Below are 18680 nucleotides of genomic sequence, written 5' to 3'. Positions count from 1 at the left end.
ATATATATATATATCAATTAGCTTAGTATTTTTATGGAGATCCTGCCCGTGAGTATGAGTGGGCCACTAATTTTTGTACTTTCTCTTGGGACCATTCTCCTCTGTTGCCTTATCCAACCCTAATATGATAGTTTTTGCTACATATTATTACATTTACTGCATCATATTTAATTTTTATTTCTCAAAAGCCAATTCTTTTCTAATGAGATCCAGAAAATGACTGGATCCAGAGGGGAAGGGAAATGGGGAGCAACTTGGTGAAGTAGAAGGAGGGGAAACTATAATTAGGATATATTATAATAGAAAAACTTTACTTTCAGTAAAAGAAAACTAATGAAAAAATAATACTAAAAACTAAAGGGTATATAATTATATGAGCACTTTATGGCTGGTAGACAGTTGAAATATAACCCATATTGTCCATTGTGGTGGGCGACCTGCAGCAGGCACTTACAAAAGGCATTTTCTGGGTTGTTTGCTTGCTTAAGTTTCTGCCACAGTGGGGACTTTTGTTTTCTTACAGAGCTATTAAGAAAGAATTGAGGAAACCATTTATCTTTGCTGCAGCTTTCTGTCCCCTTAATCATCTTCTGTGGCCCCAGTTTCAGGTAAGATGGGCGATTCTGCCATTCTGCTCTTCCCAACAAGAAGACACGTTTCTTAAGGGCAGGAAACTCGTGCGTGTCAAGGCAGAATATGTGTTCTTTGTATAAAAATATCTGATGGATAGAATAAGGGAAATATTGACATGATGTTGTGTATGGAAGGCACATTGTACTTGAAAAAAATAATATAATTCTGATAGATACAGGTTCCTTAAAATGAAGAGTTACAAGTGGCTTGTGTCTTGTCTGAGATTACGACCTAGCAGCCAGTGACTGGTAAGACTTCAGGTGTAGTTAGTTAGTCCCCATGACCTCTAATGCTTGTCACAGGAAAGTAACTTAGAGAAAATTTTGTTTTATTTTAAACAGGGTGGCATCTTTTACATTACTGTGTCTTGCTGAATTGGAATTGATGCTTTGAAAGAGCTCAAAGCAGAATCCCTAGCCCAGAGGCACCTGCATGCACCTGCTATAGCAGAAACCCATCTACTGTGCAGAAATCTGTAATGACTGATCGGGCCAACCTGTCCCCAGTCAGGAAAGCATAGGTCAGTTTGTTTGAATCACATTAGTTTGGAAGACAACTGGAGGTGGCCAATGTACTTGGTACAAACAGGCTGCTTTGGGGTATGGAATTGCTCAGGCTCTCTCAGGCAGCTTCTATAGTCCACAGAAAGCCTCTGCTTGCATCTGACAGTGTGAGCTATCGAAAATTCCTGAACTAACATATTGTGACCACACCTACGTGTGTATTGACTTCAGGGACCTGCATGGGTATGTAACAAGGCTCCACCTGACAGAGAACAAATAATACAAAACTGATATTGGGAAGGCTTCAGGTGGATCCTTTATCTGCCACTTATTTCTCCAGATTGCTATGTCTAAAAATCAGGCATGAAAAGCCACAGTTCAGAGTCACAGAATAAATTAGAGAATCTCCACACCTGTACTTGTTACAAAGTCATCACTCTCCCATATTTAGACACAAATATAATCTGATTTCAGACGCATCTAAATATTTCCTGAAATTTATACCTTCTAGTTGTATGAGGTATCTTTGATATTCACTACTCATGTTTAGCTCCTATGGAACAGGCAATAAAACTACTTCTTGGGCAGGAACTTAGGACTGGTGCGGTAATTTTGGCTAGAGCCCATAGCCAAAGAGCTTATAACCCCTAGGGGAGAATCTATTACTGTTGTTTTTCTAAATGGGCATCATGGCAAACTGCCTCCTAAATACTCATGATTATGTTCAGAGATTAACACCACTCTCAGCCTGCAGCACAGATTCTTCTTCTGCAGTAGGCAGCTGTTAATATATATATATATATATATATTAATATATATATTAATATATATAATATATCATAAATGGTTAAAGTGTGGAGAATAAGTGAGAGTGAGCACTCAGAACTAAATGAGGCAGGTATGTTACCACCCCAACCCCCACCCAGGCTCAGGAAATATCCCAGAGAAAGAAGTGGGAAAATGTGAGAGGCAGAGGCTGGGGAGAGTTCCCTAAACTGCCTTCTGCACAAGGCGGAGTTTTCCATTCACGGGCTCAGTGCAGCAGCAGTCCTCTGTATATGAGCCGTGTCTGATGGCTGCCAACCCGGCACTGAGAGGCTATGGGCAGTGAAGAGGTGCCGGGGGAAGGGTACCGTTTTCTTCACTGGTCTAGCGAGTGATAACTTGTTTTTGTTCTGTAACTCTCCACTCAAAATCACAAAAACAACCTTTGTTAAACTCCATGGGTCAGAAAACGACATTAGTGAGGAAGAATGGGAAGAGAACTTGTTTGGAGGAAAATTTCAGTGTGAGAGAAGGGCGTAGGAAAACTTGGTGAGGTGTGAGAATGACCAAAATTTAGTATATAAATATATGGAATATCAAATAACTGAAAAGAAGGAATTACAGCTCTTGCATTGCGAAGAGCAGATTACCATTTTAAGAATTGCTTTCTGATAACTTCCTCGGGTAACAAGCTATGTTTTAGGCTTGGGTAAGTGAGCTTCCAGTATCCCAATTGGAGCAGTTTTTACAAATGCTGGACCTCAGAAACAAGAAAGTATGATGTTGGAAGACATAATGGAGGGTCATTAGATTTAGAACTCTCTGGGTTCCATCCTCAAAATCTAAACCTCAAAAATCTGGAAAAAATGTTACCCAGGCTTTTCTAGCATGCATGGTGTTGCTTTGTACATGTCCCCACCCCTCAGTCTCAGAGCGGTAACACTGGGCTGTGTTATCTGCTTCTCTTTCCCATTCCCTCTTCATTTATAAACAGTCTGTGTTGTGTTCTGAATGAGAAATGTCCCTGCAAGCTCATGTGTTTGTGTAGTTGGTCACCAGCTCATCCTGTTTGGGAGGAAGAATCTTGCTGAAGGAATGGCTGACTGGGCTGGGCCATTAGGCTCTAAGGCTTGGCCCCACTTCCTGTTCACTCTCTGCCCTCTTACTGAAGAAGCAATGTGGGTACAGCCTCCTGTTTCTGCTTCCAAGCATTCCCCACCCCTGGAAGTATCTGCCAAAATAAATTCTTTCTTCTCAAATCTCCTTTGTTGGTTATTTTAATCCAAGAGAACCAAGAAAGTAACTGAGGCATCTTCTTTCATTTGTATGGGGCGGTATACAAAACCTTCCGCTCCTGTCTAAATAGTGGTCTCACTCCCCACACTCCCTGCTACCTCTATTACTTGTTGGTGGTACAACTCTGTTAGTCATTTCTCTGCCTGCTCCATAGAGAAAAGTGTAGGATATAATAGATTCAACCATTAAATAATGAGCTGTAAGTACAAGACTCAACACAGTGCAAAGTAATTAATAAATACTCAGCAACTTTACTTACATATGCATATATTCGCACACATATATTCGAATATCTTATTAGTTTTATGTGGTTTGTCTATTATAAGCCAAAAAGCACCTGATCCCAGTCACGATTCACAGAACTTTAGATAGCTACTGAGGAACAGTACTATCAGATATAGCAGAAAGGTTGCTGGTAGCTGCTGGATCCCACACAGTCGAGCACCGAGCAGGCATTAACACCTTCATCTTACACACAGTCTATGGCACAGGCATCACCAGTGTCCCAACATGGCCCACGGAGCAGCAGAGATAGAGAGAGGCTGAGTGTGTCACCAAGTCTCACACCTCAAGTCCCACCAATGCAGGCTATCTTTTAATTATGACTGGATAAATGAACGTCTGCCTATATAAAAGAGAGAGTGACAAAGGCGTGAAGGGGTTAATGAAAGTATTATTAAAAGCACTAAGCATAGCACATTCAAAGAGAATGCCAGTTGTTTATCTAAGAGCAGAGAATGGAGGAAAATCTGAGTACTTCTAAGAATATTTGCATTATTACAGCATAAAGGCATACAGCACAGACCTTCTTTTGCTGTACTTTTAGCTTTGTTGTCATTAGTTTTTTCTCTTCTCATTCTTTCCCTTTAATTCAAGCCAACATTTAATGTATCTCAGACTTGGCTTATGCTCACTGTGTAGCCAAGGATGACTTTGAACTCTTGATCTTCCTGACTCTACATCCTGAGAGATAAGGATTACGGGCATGCACCACTGCCTCTGGCTTATTTAGGGCTGGAGATAAAACTTGAGTATCCTAACTGCAAAGTAAGCATGCTACCAACTAAGCTACATCCTCAGACAATTTTTGTAAGCTTTTTGATGAATCATTCAATGAAACAGAGGGTAGCCTTGGATGCACTATGTAGCCAAGAATGACCCAGAGCCTCTATTTCCTCAGTTTTGGAATTGTATAGGTTTGTAGACAGCACATAGTGATAAGAACTTCTTTAAAAAGAGGAGTATTCCCTCACTGGTGATCTTTAAATACATTTACACTGAAGCAAGAATGGATCTATTCAGCCAGGTTTCTCGGAATTACCTGGGAGAGCTGCACATTTCAAGTCGACCCAATATCAGATGGACTCAGCTGATGCTAGTTTTCAGCCTTATGTGAATGAATGGACCCCATGAAAGCTCTGCTACAACAAACACATTGGGGGGTCTTCTTCCATGGAGATCTGGGGCTGTCTCCCCTTTGCAGGCTCTTCTGTAATGATAATGATGTGCTGTTTTTTTCCTCTTAAGAAGGATGTTCCCAGAATCCAGGAAAACCCAGAGTCAGATGAGTTCGGTTTTATCCTTCAGTCTTCCTCACCATGAGAATAAAATAAGGCTTCAGCTTTTTTCTGTACTATATTTTTCCCCAGAAGGTGGAAATTATTTTGTAAGTCAGAGAAGCATTTATTACTTACTGCAATTTTTGTGTGTGTATGTATCTGAATCTTTCAAAATTTAATTCTGTCATTGAATAATGCATCAGTAATAGTCTGGGTTTATATATAATTTGAAAGTGGTTTTTATTATTTTACATTTCCTCAATGTGTTTCTCTCTTCATCCCGAATGCTATCTTCCTAGAACAGAGATATTCAAATTCCCCCTCTCGCCTGCCTCTGTGCACACAGTGTGGAAAGTGCCTGGTCTTTTCATGACATGGTATTAACCCATCCCCTCACTGAAAGCTCGACCATTTCAGACAACAGTCCTGACTGAAGTAACATGGGAGTCACTCAGCAAGCACTCTGTGCCATTTGAATGGCTTTTTTTGTTTAATAGAGGAGTTAAGCAAAGATGATTAAAGATGTAGTAGAGATGACTGTTGCGATTTGAATATGAAATGTTCCTCATGTTTGAACACTGTCGCCAGTTGGTCATACTGTTTGGGAAGATTGTGGACCTTCTGAAAGGTGAAGTGGCAACGGAAGAAGTGAGTCACCAGGGGAAGAATTTGAGGGTTCCTAGCTCAGCTCCACTTCCTCTTCTCTATTTACTTAAATACCAGTTATTGGACCTGACACTATGCTAAGTGTTTATGCAAATTGTGTCATCTGACCTTTAAAATCATTTAATGACATAGGTTTTTTCATTGTTTTTTTTTTTTTTTCAATTTGGAGAGAGACTCAGAAAGGCCAAGGCCATTTGAGCTTATCATCAGTGAAGCTGCACTTGCAGGGTAAACTGGATTATGCCTATATCTCTAGGGCCTATCTCCCTTTTCTCAAGCTCCTTGTCAAAACTGATGGGATTTTGTGTCTTGATGCCGGTGGCTTCACTGGCTGCACCTAACATGCATGTGTAAGTATTCAGTTTGTATCAAGGAAACCAGAACCAAGAATATAGCATGAAGAGATTGCCTTGTATTTTTTTTTCCACCGAGTTTCTTGTTTGTCTGATGAATTTTGGTTGTGCTTTGCTTCACTCAAATATGTATATAGAAATTTACATTTCACTGATCAGTATACAGGCCTATTCTTGAGGGTCTCTCAATGTAACCTTATCAGATGATTTAGTCATGGTCAGTTCTCAAACTTCTGTTAGGCATTTCCTGATGGATAAGGCATGAGGACAAACAGATAGTCCTCATTAGAGCAATGCAGTCAGTTCAGTGGTCAAGGTTTTCAGAGGAAGGTCTGAAGCACATAGATCACTGGAGGGGTTGTTAAGAAGTCAGCCAGGAAAGACATCATTGTCACGGAGTAAGCAGGGAAGAGGTATAAATAAATGAAGACAGAGAAACGTGAAAATGGGAAGGAGGGGCAGGGACAGACAAGAGTTCTGTGTGTGGACTGTGGAGAGAGCCCAGTGTGTACAGTTCTCTCTGTGTAAGTATGATGACATGCTTTTGTTTGAATCTATTGTGCTCATGAAGAAACTGGGATGTAGTGCCAACACCTGTAACCATTGCTCTAGGGGACAGGGATACGTGGTTCCTACGGGCTCAATGTCCAAATAGTCTCTTTGGATCATTGAGGTCCAATGAGAGACTCGAGAGATTCTGTCTCCAAAAATGAGCTGGATACTGCATCTTCCTGATACGTAGACACTCACTGATGCCCATATATGAGCATGATAGGTAAATGAATACACAAAGCTTTAAAATATAGAAGCTGGGAAAGAGATTGAGGAAGATATTCTGAGTCCAACCTCTGGATTCCACATAATCATTCACTGTTGGGTGTACCTTTGTACACATGTGTGTATCACACACACACATACACACACACATGTGCACACAAACACAATAAAGTATTTTAAAAGAATTATGAGAAATTGTAAGATGAAGTACAGCTTTAAGAAGGGGAGTCCAGAGATGTCAGCTAGAATGGAGCCAGTGAGGCTGAAGCACGCTTCACAAAGGGAAGAGACATGAGCAGAGGAGGTGCCCACTTTACAGGGCTCCTTCTGTCACAAGGTGGGAGGGGCAATGAGTAGCGGGTGATTGCTCCCACAAGCCTAGTGATCTCTAGCCCCTCAAGAAAGCCAAGGGATTATTAATAATTACTGAGTGGAAACTTTGCAATGGAAATCTATAAAATGCTAAAAATTCTGCACTGTAAAAATGCCTGCATAAATTTCTATGTCCTGTCTGCTATGAATATCAAGACCTTTGCTAGAGAGAGAATAAAATCAATGTCCAGGCTCCCTTTGATTCCTTCATCACTAGTGCTGTCTCTTACTAATTCTTGTATTAATATTCTTCTATCTGCAACCTTGATGTCTGTTTGCATGTGATAGTTTCAGGCTAGATTTTACCACAGTTTGTAAGGGGTATTGTTTTTTTTTTAAAGTCTGTTTTATTTAATTGATGTGTATGCATATGTGCTTGTTACTTTGTATATGAGCCTATGTAATGTATTCACACAAGTGTGTTCAGGTGTTCCACAGAGGACAACCAAAGGTGTTAATTCCTTGTATCTGGAGAACCAGGGGCTTGTGCCCTGCCAGCTGTGGATGCTGGTAACTGAACTCTAGTCCACATGAAGCAGATAAGTGCTCTTGACCACCAAGCCATCTCTGCAGGCTTCAATATTACTCATTCTACTAATTCTTGCTTTGAGTAAAGTATTCCAGTGAATTATCACAGTGATTTCCAACGTCATCCGCTCCTAGTTCATGCTACCTGAATGTGCTGCACTGACAACAAGGGTCCAGGGTATCTCTGTCACCCATCCAAAGTAAGACAAGGCAAGCAACACTACATCTGTATTATCTGAATTGTATCTTTATTGAATAGAATCATTACAATTGGTCTTTTACAGATTTTCTATTTTTGAAATTGTTCTTATTCTACTTTTCTAATATTCCATAAGTTCTGTATTTTATGATCATACTAGTCAAGAATAGATGGAAACAGATAGAGTGTTGGGGACAAGCCTCACCAAAAAACACCTTTTGTCAGGGTAGAAACATGGGGATTTAGAAATATCAGTAAAGACTATGAAGACACATGTGAAAATAATAAAACAGAACCATAAAATAGTATCGAAAGGGTGTTTTAGTGACTATTGAAATTGTCCACCTATGTTTTTTCATATGCTTTTTTTTTTTTGGTTTTTCTAGACAGGGTTTCTTTCTTATGCTTTTATATCCCAATACAAAAGAAGAAAAAAGGCAACAAAAGACTTCTTTAACATGATACAAAGGACAAGTAGAACAGTTAATTGCTTAAAATCAAGTTATTAGCATGCACCTGGATGGTTCTGGAAGGGTTTTTACTGAAAAGATTAGCGGAGGTGGAAGGACCCTCACATACAGTGAGTAGTGCTTTCCCATAACAATCCAGATGTGGGGAATCTGAGGGAAAGCGGGACTTTACACCTGCCTGTCTATATAGGTGCTGCGTGAGAGTGCATAACTGTCATGCTGTTGCCCTTTTCCCCAACACCAGAACTCACCCTTTCTAGTCTTTCAACATCAGCTGAATACCAGAGTCTCCAGAAATCTTTCAAGCCTTCAGCACCAGATTGGGACTGCGGAGGCATCCAGCCTCATGTACTGAGAGTCTACTCAGTTATAAGCTTTTCTAGCATGCAGACAGCAATTGTTAGACTCCACAGACCAACCTAATTAGTCTTTCTGTTTCTCTCTCTCTCTCTCTCTCTCTCTCTCTCTCTCTCTCTCTCTCTCTCTCTCTCTCTCTGTGTGTGCTTCTGCCTCTGTCTCTTTCTCCTTTTTTCTCTCTCTTTCTGTCTCTCTCTGTCTCTTTGTCTCTCTGTCTCTCTCTGTATGTGTGTACATTCATTCATTCTTTTGCTTCAACTCCACAACAGAAACCTGACAAATCAAATGCCTATGGGAAACGCTACTGAAAATCCCTTGTCTATGTTCTAGACATATACTAGGAGGGGATCTTTGCCTTCCATTGTAAGCTAAAGAAAAAAAAATGAAGTTTAGATCAATTTTTACATCTCAATGAAAGATTTACTTTTATTTTGGAGAGCTCTGTGCTCATTTGAGAAGAAATGGAGAGCAAGCTTGGTATTATTGACCCTCACACTATGGCAGGTGTCCATATGAGCTACAACCAAGGAAACACTTTGTTACAGGCCATTCTCTCCCACCCTAACAACCTCAGCTCCTTATAGCACTAGATTATGTGGCTGGCTGGGTGTGTGCTCTTTTAGGTTGTGGCATGAATGTTTAACAAGAGAATTCTCCACACGTCCTGAATTAAGCACCATGGCTATTCTGCAGGTGCCCATTTCATTCAAAGCTAACAGACATTGAAGACCATGAAGAGAATGTGTGTGCGCACACTGATCCCCTTTAACTCGCTCCCAGCCCTTGAAGGTGTCCTGCTTAGCATATGAGAATGGTAACCAACGCTGCAAGAAATCGAAATTCAGCCGGAAGGGTTCTTTATCAGAGTGCAGTGCTGTGTCCTGGAATCATTTAGCTCCCTCTGGGCCAGAGGCCCCACATCAAGGACAAATTAGAGAGTCAACTCAGGAACAGAGTTGGAGGAAAGAAGGTTCTGGAGAATTTTAGTTCAGGGAAGCCCTGGACAGCAAAAAACTATTAACTCTTGTTTTTTTTTTTAATTCTTACTATTTTTGGCAATACTAAAAGATTGGAACATATGGCTCAGGCAAGCTGGGCAAGTACTCTACTAAGGAGCTGCACCCTGCCCTTGGGTCTTTATTTTTTTAACTTTTTAATTTTTATTTTCATATGGCTGTATTTATCTGTATGCTTGTGTCTGTGTGTGTCTACCACATTTGTGCAAATGTCACTGGAGGCTAAAAGAAAGCATCAGATCCCTAGGAAGGGGAGTTAAACATAGTTGTGAACTACCCAGCCTAGATATAAGGAGTCGTGTTGTTCAGGAATCACTTTTTAGTGACTCTTTGTGTTCACCATCAGCTGGTAAAAACAAAAACAAACAAACAAAAAAGCAAAAAAGAAAAAAAGGAGTTTCTCTGATGAGGGTTGGAAGATTAATTTATGGCTGTGACAATAAGATTAGGAGTTTGTTGAGTAATAGGTCCCTTTATGTGGTAGTAGATTCTCCTCTGGGTCCTGTGCCCTGTTTGGTTACATTTTCTTGGCCCTGTGACATGTACAGGTATATCTTGTGAAAATGCTCATTAAATCCAATTGGAAAGAGGTTAGCTATTCTTACAAAACTTGTGCAAACAACTGCACAAATGAGTATTTTTACCAGATGAGTTGACCTGAAAGGGCTCACAGCTGGGTGAGATTCATGACTCCTTTTCTCTCCCAGGAGGGCGCATCACACCTTCCACCGTGAATGCTAGCCAGCACGCATCAAGCCTTGAGGTCAGTACTAGCTTTTTTTTTTTTTCATGTGCTAGGACATGAGCTTGATGATGCATTCAATAGTAGATTCTTACTGTAAGTTCTGGAAGATGACCAGTATTTTTTAGACACTGATCTAGAACAACAGGGCAATTGTATATATGAATTCATAGCAGCTGTGGCAGCAGGTACAGTACCTGTAAAAGCTCAAGTTATATAAAACCCCAGCTTGGTGGGAGAAGTTTTTCGTGAAATCCCAGCCCTAGCTAAAGAGCTACTGACAATTGGTAGCTGTGTGGAGAAGGAAAAGGACTTTTGTTAAAGGTGTGACCTCTGAGAGTTATACCAAATTTGACTAGATGACTGTACCCCAAAAAGTAAATAAATAGTATTAATAATAATTTTTATTTATGTTATATTTTTAATAATAGCATGAGAAGTTAGTTCAGTCTGGAATGGAAGGGTGGATCTGGGAGGAGTTGGGAGAGAGGGTTGAATATGATCAAAATTCAGGAATTAAATTCTCCAAGAATTGTGTGTGTGTGTGTGTGTAACAAAGTTACCTAGACTAGAATGTTGTACTAGACTATCCAGTCATCACATAGTAGCTCCTTTAGCCTTTTCCTTAATCACAGAAGTAGCTAATGTTAGAATCAAGAGGCAGATGAGGAAGTTGCCATGAAGCAATGACCAAAAGCCTGCCAAGAAACAGAGCATCTACTGGGCTGATCTTTAAATGAGTATTTCTACTATTACTTTATTATTATTGTCGTCATCATCATCATTTTTCCACTATCAGGAAGCACAGAAGCTCTGTACACTGAGGAGTCAAAATGATACACCTAAGGATTTTTTTGTTCTGATTAAAAATAGTCACTGCTTGTGAGTTTGTTATTTATTAGTGTGTGTGTGTGTGTGTGTGTGTGTGTGTGTGTGTGTGTAGGGAAAGCATTGTGATGTGGATCATATCTGGAGGTCAGAGGACCACTTATAACAGTTTATTTTCTTCCTGCGATTGAACTCAGATGCTCTGATTTGGGGCAAGCATCTTAGTCTGTGGAACTATCATATGAGTTCTTTAGCACATAATAATGTGACAGGGCAAGCCAGTTCAGAGGCTCCTTTATCTTCTATTCTTTCTGAGGCCATGTTAGATTTAGCTAGATTTTGATCTCCCTGATGGGAAGCTCGGCAGAAAATTATCTGACTCTGTTCTAGGAACTCCAGGTCAAGATGTGCTAGCAAAATTAAACTTCTGTTAAAACTGCCTCTCAAGCTAACTGTGCATCTTAGCTTTTATTAAACTGCTAGCTTGCATAAGAACTCCCCCTGAAGCTGCCGAGCAAGATACCAGAATGTGGGCTTTGGCTTTAAAAACCCCTGCTCTAAATATTTGGTACACTTGGGTCCTGCACACTTCAATCAAGTCAGACACTTTGAATCAAGATTTTCAACTGGTTATGGACTGGGTCTGAGTGGTCTTCTCTAATGGATCCTATTTACCAATAAACTGATGCCAATTATAGTAGTTGCCCAGGCACATAAGTTTTTGCACCTTCTGGACTCTCAACCTTATTTGTTTCCAAAGACAAAAGAAAAATGAGGTTTTCTTGAAGGCAACAAATGCTTGGTTTCTTTCCTTCTGGTGCCATTGCAAGAAGTGCAGAATGGAAAACACACACACACACACACACAAACACACATACACACACACACAGAGAGAGAGAGAGAGAGAGAGAGAGAGAGAGAGAGAGAGAGAGAGAGAGAGAGAAGTTAGGAAGCCTATGGTTTGACCAAGTAGTAAGTGTTTCTTAGATGATTTACACAGAACAGTGTTCCTAACAGATGAGTTGTGTGGCCAATTGGCAGGGGCCTCATTACTTCTCCCCGGGCTTTGGACATTATCTCTTGATTATTAGTCTATCAACTGCCTGGAATGAGTTCAGACTGCCCAAATTCCACCGTTAGCACATTAACGGAGTCAGGCATGGTGGTTGTAATCTCTCTTCCACAGAGGTAGATTCCTGGGGTTTGCTGACTAGAAGTCCACTTGTCTGGCCTCCAGGATTCCAGGTGCATATTCATACACAACACACACACACACACACACACACACACACACACACACACACACACACACACACTCATGCATGCGCATGCTCACACATGTGTTCGAGAGATAAAAGTACTTTAAATCATTCACAGTGGTTTCTATTAGTAAGCGCCATATAGCCATGGCCTCTACCATTCACTATGAGCTTCCTAAGTAAAAATCTTTATGCTTAACCCTTTTATCTTGCTGAACCAAATTAAGAAGAAGCAAAAAAAGGCTACAAAAATAAAGGTTTTTCAAGGAAAACTAAACTAAACCTTTAACTATAATCTTGGAATCTGTACGGCTGCTCTGGCCACAGTACCTGCAGCATGCTTCCTCACAGAGGTATGGGCAGGCACCCTGCCATGACTGTGACTGACAGACTTCTCAGTGCATGGATGCCTCACCCTTAGGTATGAGTGAACATCAACGAAGGTATTGGCAGCCACATACCCCATTCCTCACCACCTTCTGTGCCTCCCGAGAAGAAGTTAAAAGCCTGGCTGCACGCCCCTGCTGTGAAGATCCCCTTCTTCACAGGGTGATTAGAAAGGACCCTGAAGCTTCAGAGCTTCAGCCATGCTCTTGTCTGTCTGTCCACGGCATTATAATCTCTTCTAATAAGCTTAACTACATCCACCCCCCTCAGTGTTTCCATGGATGGCACACAAACACACAGCTTCTTGGCAATCTTTTCAACATACTGCTACAGTTCGATACAATCTCTGTAAACAATTTAAGGAAGTTGGAGTTAACCCTTAGACTTACATGAATTCTTCCCACAACCTAGCCAACTAACTCCTAGATAAAACCAGAAATCAGTTTTAGGACTTTAAATTATCAGTTATTAATTCATCAGTATGAACCAGTAAGACTCTTTCTTTGAGTCTTTATTAAATGCAGAGACAGAGAAAAGGACAGCAATAAAAAAAAAAAAACAAATGTGTCTTCATTTGCCATAAATAGCCACAAAATATGACATATAATTTATATCTGTCTACTGGTAAACATCCTGTGGAGAGGATTCTCATATTTTTTACTAGGATAAAGCTACTCATTCTACTACTTACTCTGGAAAAGGCGCCCTTATGGTAGTGTGTCACGAGTCTAATGAACCACAAAAGATAGACAAGAATTGTTGGTGTCTTCATAGGATAATCTGCTGGGGACAGACGAGAGATTGGTGCCCAACAAGAAAACTAGTAAAAGGCAGAAGCATATACTAGAATCAAGGGGAAACACTACAAGAGAACTGTTTCAGTGTTTTAAGAAAAACTCGGACTCCAGAGCTGGGCTGAGTGTATAAGAGCAGGCTACACATACTAAAGACCAGAACCCAAATCCCCAACCCTACATAGAAAGGACATGTGTGGTCCTTTAAATGACTGAATGATTCAGTGCCCCAGCACTGCGAGGGATCAACACAGGAAAACCTAGTTCTGGGTCCAGTTAGAGATCCTGACTCAACTGATTAAGACAGAATGTGACAGAGCAGGACCTAGTCCAAGAATGGCCATTTTATATCTGGCATCTAACCATCCTCCAGGCACATGCTAGCACACTGTCCACACACAGTAAGAACGCCTCCAGCTAATGTGGGATTCCCCTCTGTATGCTGTGAATATCTTTTAATACCATTGGTTAATAAAGAAGCTGCTTTGGCCTGTGAAAGGGCAGAATAGAGCTAGGCAGGAAAACTAAACTGAATGCAGAGAGAAAAGAGGCAGAGTCAGGGAGATGCCATGTAGCTGGCAAAGAAGAAAGACACTGGAAACGTCCTGGTAAACCACAACCTTGTGGTAATACACAGATTAATAGAAATGGGTTAATTTAAGATGTAAGAGTTAGCTAAGAATACATCTAAGCTGGCTAAGCAGTGTTATAATTAATATAGTTTCTGTGTAATTATTTAGGTCTGGGCAGATAGGAAACAAAAGTGCAGTCTCTGCTTACAACCAATACATATGCAATGCATGGAAATATGAGAATTAAAAGGGAGGGGGACCTAGCTGACAGAGTAATTTACATTTCTAAAAATTTGTGTTTTATACCCTTTAGAATTGAGCTTTTTTCCACTAAGAAAGGGCCCAGGTGGAACTGGAAAACATGGGATGTAAACTAAACGCACATACACAGACATTCACATGAGTCTATGTGAGCATAGCATTACCACCTGAATGTCATCAGACATTATATGACTGCTATGGTAAATTCCAACATAATGACATGCTAGATGTACTTTATGTGAAGTCATATTCATTTGTAAGGGACGTATGATAGAGAAAAGTTGGTCAAAGCCAAATGTTGCGTATGTTAATGATAACCTTGGGTGAGATGGCAGAACTCTGTCAACTACATCCTCTTCTCTGTTTGCTAAGTTCCTCCATTCAATGCTGTGACAAAATGTCCAAGAAAAGTAACTTAACAAGGGGAGAATTTATTTCAGTTCACAGCTCAAAGGTGTGACCAGTCAGCGTAGACCGGTCACATTGCATCAGCATTCAGGAAGAAAGAAATGAATACTGATGAAATGAATACCGATGTTCAATCCAGCATATTGCTTTCATTATTTTTTATTAAATAAAGGGACCCAAGCACATACAATGGCGCTGCCCAGATGTTTTAGCTACTTCCTATTGTTATAAAGAAACACCACGTCCGAGGGATCTTATGAAGGAAATCATTTAATTTGGAAGCTCACTGTTGCTGGGGTTTAGAGTACATGAGCATCATGGTATGGGACATCGGAACAGACAGGCCGGTATAATGCTGCAGCAGAAGCTGAGAGCTTACACAGGCAGGAGGGATAGAGAGGAAACGCACGCACGCGCATGGACACACACACACACACACACACACACACACACACACACGAGAGGTGGGGGGAGAACTAAGTGAGAATTTTGGCGGCTTTGAAAACTTTCAAATCTCCAGTGAAGTCACACTGTTTGTTTATTTTTTTTTGTTTGAGACAGGGTTCCTGAACTCATAGAGATCTGCCAACCTCTGCCACCCAAGTGCTGAGATTAAAGGAGTTGTCCATTGCCTGGCAAGGTCACACTTATTAATCCTTACTAAAAAGTTCCACTAATTGGGGATCAAGTATTCAAATATGTGAGACTATGAGGGGCATTGTCTTTCAAACCATTTCAGCTCTAGGCTGGGTCTTCCCACTTCACTTAACCCTGTCAAGATACCTCCTCACAGAGCAGTCCAAAGATAGTTCCCCTAGGTGATTCTGTAACCCATCGAACTGTTAATCAATGGAAGTCACATCAGTTATCAAATGAGAATTCTGACACCGACCTTCACACTGAAAACTGCAAAGGAAACCACAGGACCAGACAGCTGGAGGTGACTTTCCCCTTTCCAGCTTCATGAACAAGAGCAAACCACTTCACCTCTCTGTGCCTGTTTCCTTTCAGTAAATTGGAGATCCAAATGTGCTTGACTATAGATATTCTGTGGATTAGTATGCTGAAAGACATATAGCTAACTCCAGTGACATGGGAGGTAATGCATGCTGTGAATGTGTTTTATTGCCATTGATGAATAAAGGAGCTGCTTTAGCCCAATGGCTTAACAGAGTGAAGCCAGGCCGAAAGAGATATATAGAGAAAGAAGGCAGAGTCAGGGAGAAGCCATGGAGCCACCAGAGACAGACATACTGAAAATCTGGAGGTAGGCCACGACCTTGTGGTGATGCACAGATTAGTGGAGATGGGTTAGTTTAGGATGTAAGAGCTAGCCAATAAGAAACTAGAGCTAATAGGCCAAGTAGTGATTTAATTAATACAGATTTCTATGTGTTTATTTTGAGTTGGGGCAACCGGGAATGAACAAGCAGCCTCCTGCAACACTCCAGGTGGCTTAGGCTTCGTCTCCATGAAGGCTTTTCACTGTCATTTTTGCTTAGCCTTGCTGTTGCTTTCAGGTCAGAAGCAGTCAGTTCATAGGTCATGGTGGAAGCTGAGGACAGAGGATTTAAGTAAGTTGCTTCCTCAAAGCTTTGTTTAAGGATTCTTGATATTTTAGTATCAAATAAATCTCTTATGAGTGGAGATATTTAAAAAGCCATTTCAATATTCACTGAATTAAAAAAATTACTGAAATTGCTCAAGTCCCAAGTCCCCATCTTGCTATTCACACAAATTCAGACTAGGTTCTTTTTCCATTGTATAAGGTGTGGATTACTTGGGGAATGTCGAGACACCCAGTGAAGCTTTTGATAATGCAAAATCCCTTTTTATGTATTTCTAGCATTGCCCCTATGTATTAACACACACGTGACTCCTTTTCTTGTAGGAAATGTGCCCCATCCTGTAGTGTAACCTGGCAGAAGCATGATTAGATAATTGATGGGGCACACTGGTATTTGAGGAGAAAAATGGATCCCTCAACGGTCTCTCTTCTAATACAGTGGGGACAATCAGAGCTTAATGCTCTCTCAGTAGGTGGCAGCTGTTTCAGGTGGATATTTAGAGAGTCACAAATTCTAGATATTAAGCTGTTCTTTTTGTCCTTTGCTCTTTTCTGAAGGAGTCATGGTAGAGATAGAGGAAGGCACCAAAGGATGGGTCAGGAATAATTTCTTATGAAAACCTCTTTTCTTTATAAGGAAATGGTTCATTCCTATTAATTTCAGATTGTTTGCAACTTGCATACTTGGCCACTGTCAAAATGGTGACATTTTAGAGTTCCCCTTTTCCTGTCCTTGTGTTTCATATTTTGTAAGAATATTCCCTTTGCGGTTCTTTCTCACCCTCATTCAATTCCCAGGAGTTAAGCCACCCTGTCAGGAGCTGACAAAGAACACGCTGTTCTTCTAGAATAAGACAGCCCCTTTTCTCCCAGGGGACATTCAGGGTAATGAGATGTGTGGAGCCTTTCCCTCTTTGACTATTACTGGGTCATAAGTATATTTTGGAAATCAGATGAAATATAAAGATATTTATCCTAGACAAATTCACAGATCCACACATATACATGACAACTTTTGTGCACTTTCAGGGGACTCTGTGTACCATTTAAACACAGAAGAGGAATATTTAGCAGTCCTATGAGATGACTCTGTGGTTACAAATTCTTTTAATTAATCAACACCTGATTTCTAATCTAAACACCAACACAACATACCAAATACAATATGGTCTCCCTTATTTTCTTTGTTTTTATGTTTATGAGTGTTTGGCCTGCATGTATGTATGTGAACTCCACTTGTGCCTGATGCTTTTGGAGACAAGAAGAAGTTTCATAGCCCCTGGAACTGGAGATACATATGGTTGTATGCCTTCTTAAGCATTCTCTGAAAGAGCAGCAAGTGTTCTTAACTGCTGAGCCATCTCCCCAATCCCTTTTGTCAGGTATTTCTTTTATCAGGAAGACAAATAGCTAATTCAATTCCCAGACCTATAACACCAGTCATAAGGACTGTCCAAAGGCTGATAATAAGACTACAAAGAAAGGTGACTATTGATAATATTTGCTCTCACAATGTGCTTTATCGAAGACAATTAGGATATAAGATGAATATAAATATCACATAAGTTCTGTGTATCAACACTATTGAGTAGCCTGTTTTATATAGAGAAAATGTTTAAACGTTAAAAGAAAGGTCAGAAGGTTATGAGAATACAAGCCTTATAGCATGAAGCATAGCCATGACTAATTCAAAGGTTTAATATGTTGCTTTTCCAAAAATTGAGTTCTAGTTTAGAACTGTCACTCAAAAAAATATGTGGAGTAAATTCAATTTCCTCTAATCAACAAGGAATGACATTCAGAATCTGTTGGCAGCTCAAACACAAGGTGTGGTGTAGAACATTTTCACCGGTTAATGATGCATCATTATCTATATTAAATTTCAGTCCAACCCCTTAACAGTTGTGTGGTCTTGAGCACTCTCTCTGGGCTCCCTAAACTTACGTCTTCATCTACCAAGAAGAACTAAAGATGTTAGCCACATTGTTTTGATGCACTTTAGCTTTAAAGATTATACTGTTATAAAATATTAGATGTCTGTATATGTCTGTAAATGTGATTGTGCATGCTTGTATGCAAGCTTGTGTGTTCATGCATATGCATATGGAGTCCAGAGGACAACATCTGTTGTTGGTTTCAGACACCAATAATTTTTGGCATTTTATTGTATTTACATAAACTTTTAATGAGAAGAAAATTAGAGGCCAATAAATGATAGCAAACATTTAGGGGCTTAAAGATGTAACCGTATTATTCAGACTTTGCTATTTCCTTATTTATTTATTTACTGCCTACACTTATGGGTGTTTTATGCATAGGTGTCTGTGCACTGTATGTATGAACCACCTGCAGAGGATAACAGAGGGCA

General features: G+C 40.3%; 1 protein-coding gene across 1 annotated transcript in view; it reads right to left on the bottom strand.

The window, feature by feature from the left end:
- Cntnap5 (contactin associated protein like 5) overlaps positions 1–18680 on the bottom strand; it is a 964727-nt gene that overhangs the window by 924192 nt on the left and 21855 nt on the right. The window lies entirely within an intron of this gene.

The sequence above is a fragment of the Microtus ochrogaster genome, chromosome 6, assembly GCF_000317375.1.
Source record: "Microtus ochrogaster isolate Prairie Vole_2 chromosome 6, MicOch1.0, whole genome shotgun sequence".
Taxonomy (NCBI): domain Eukaryota; kingdom Metazoa; phylum Chordata; class Mammalia; order Rodentia; family Cricetidae; genus Microtus; species Microtus ochrogaster.
This window is presented reverse-complemented; position numbering and strand designations above follow the sequence as displayed.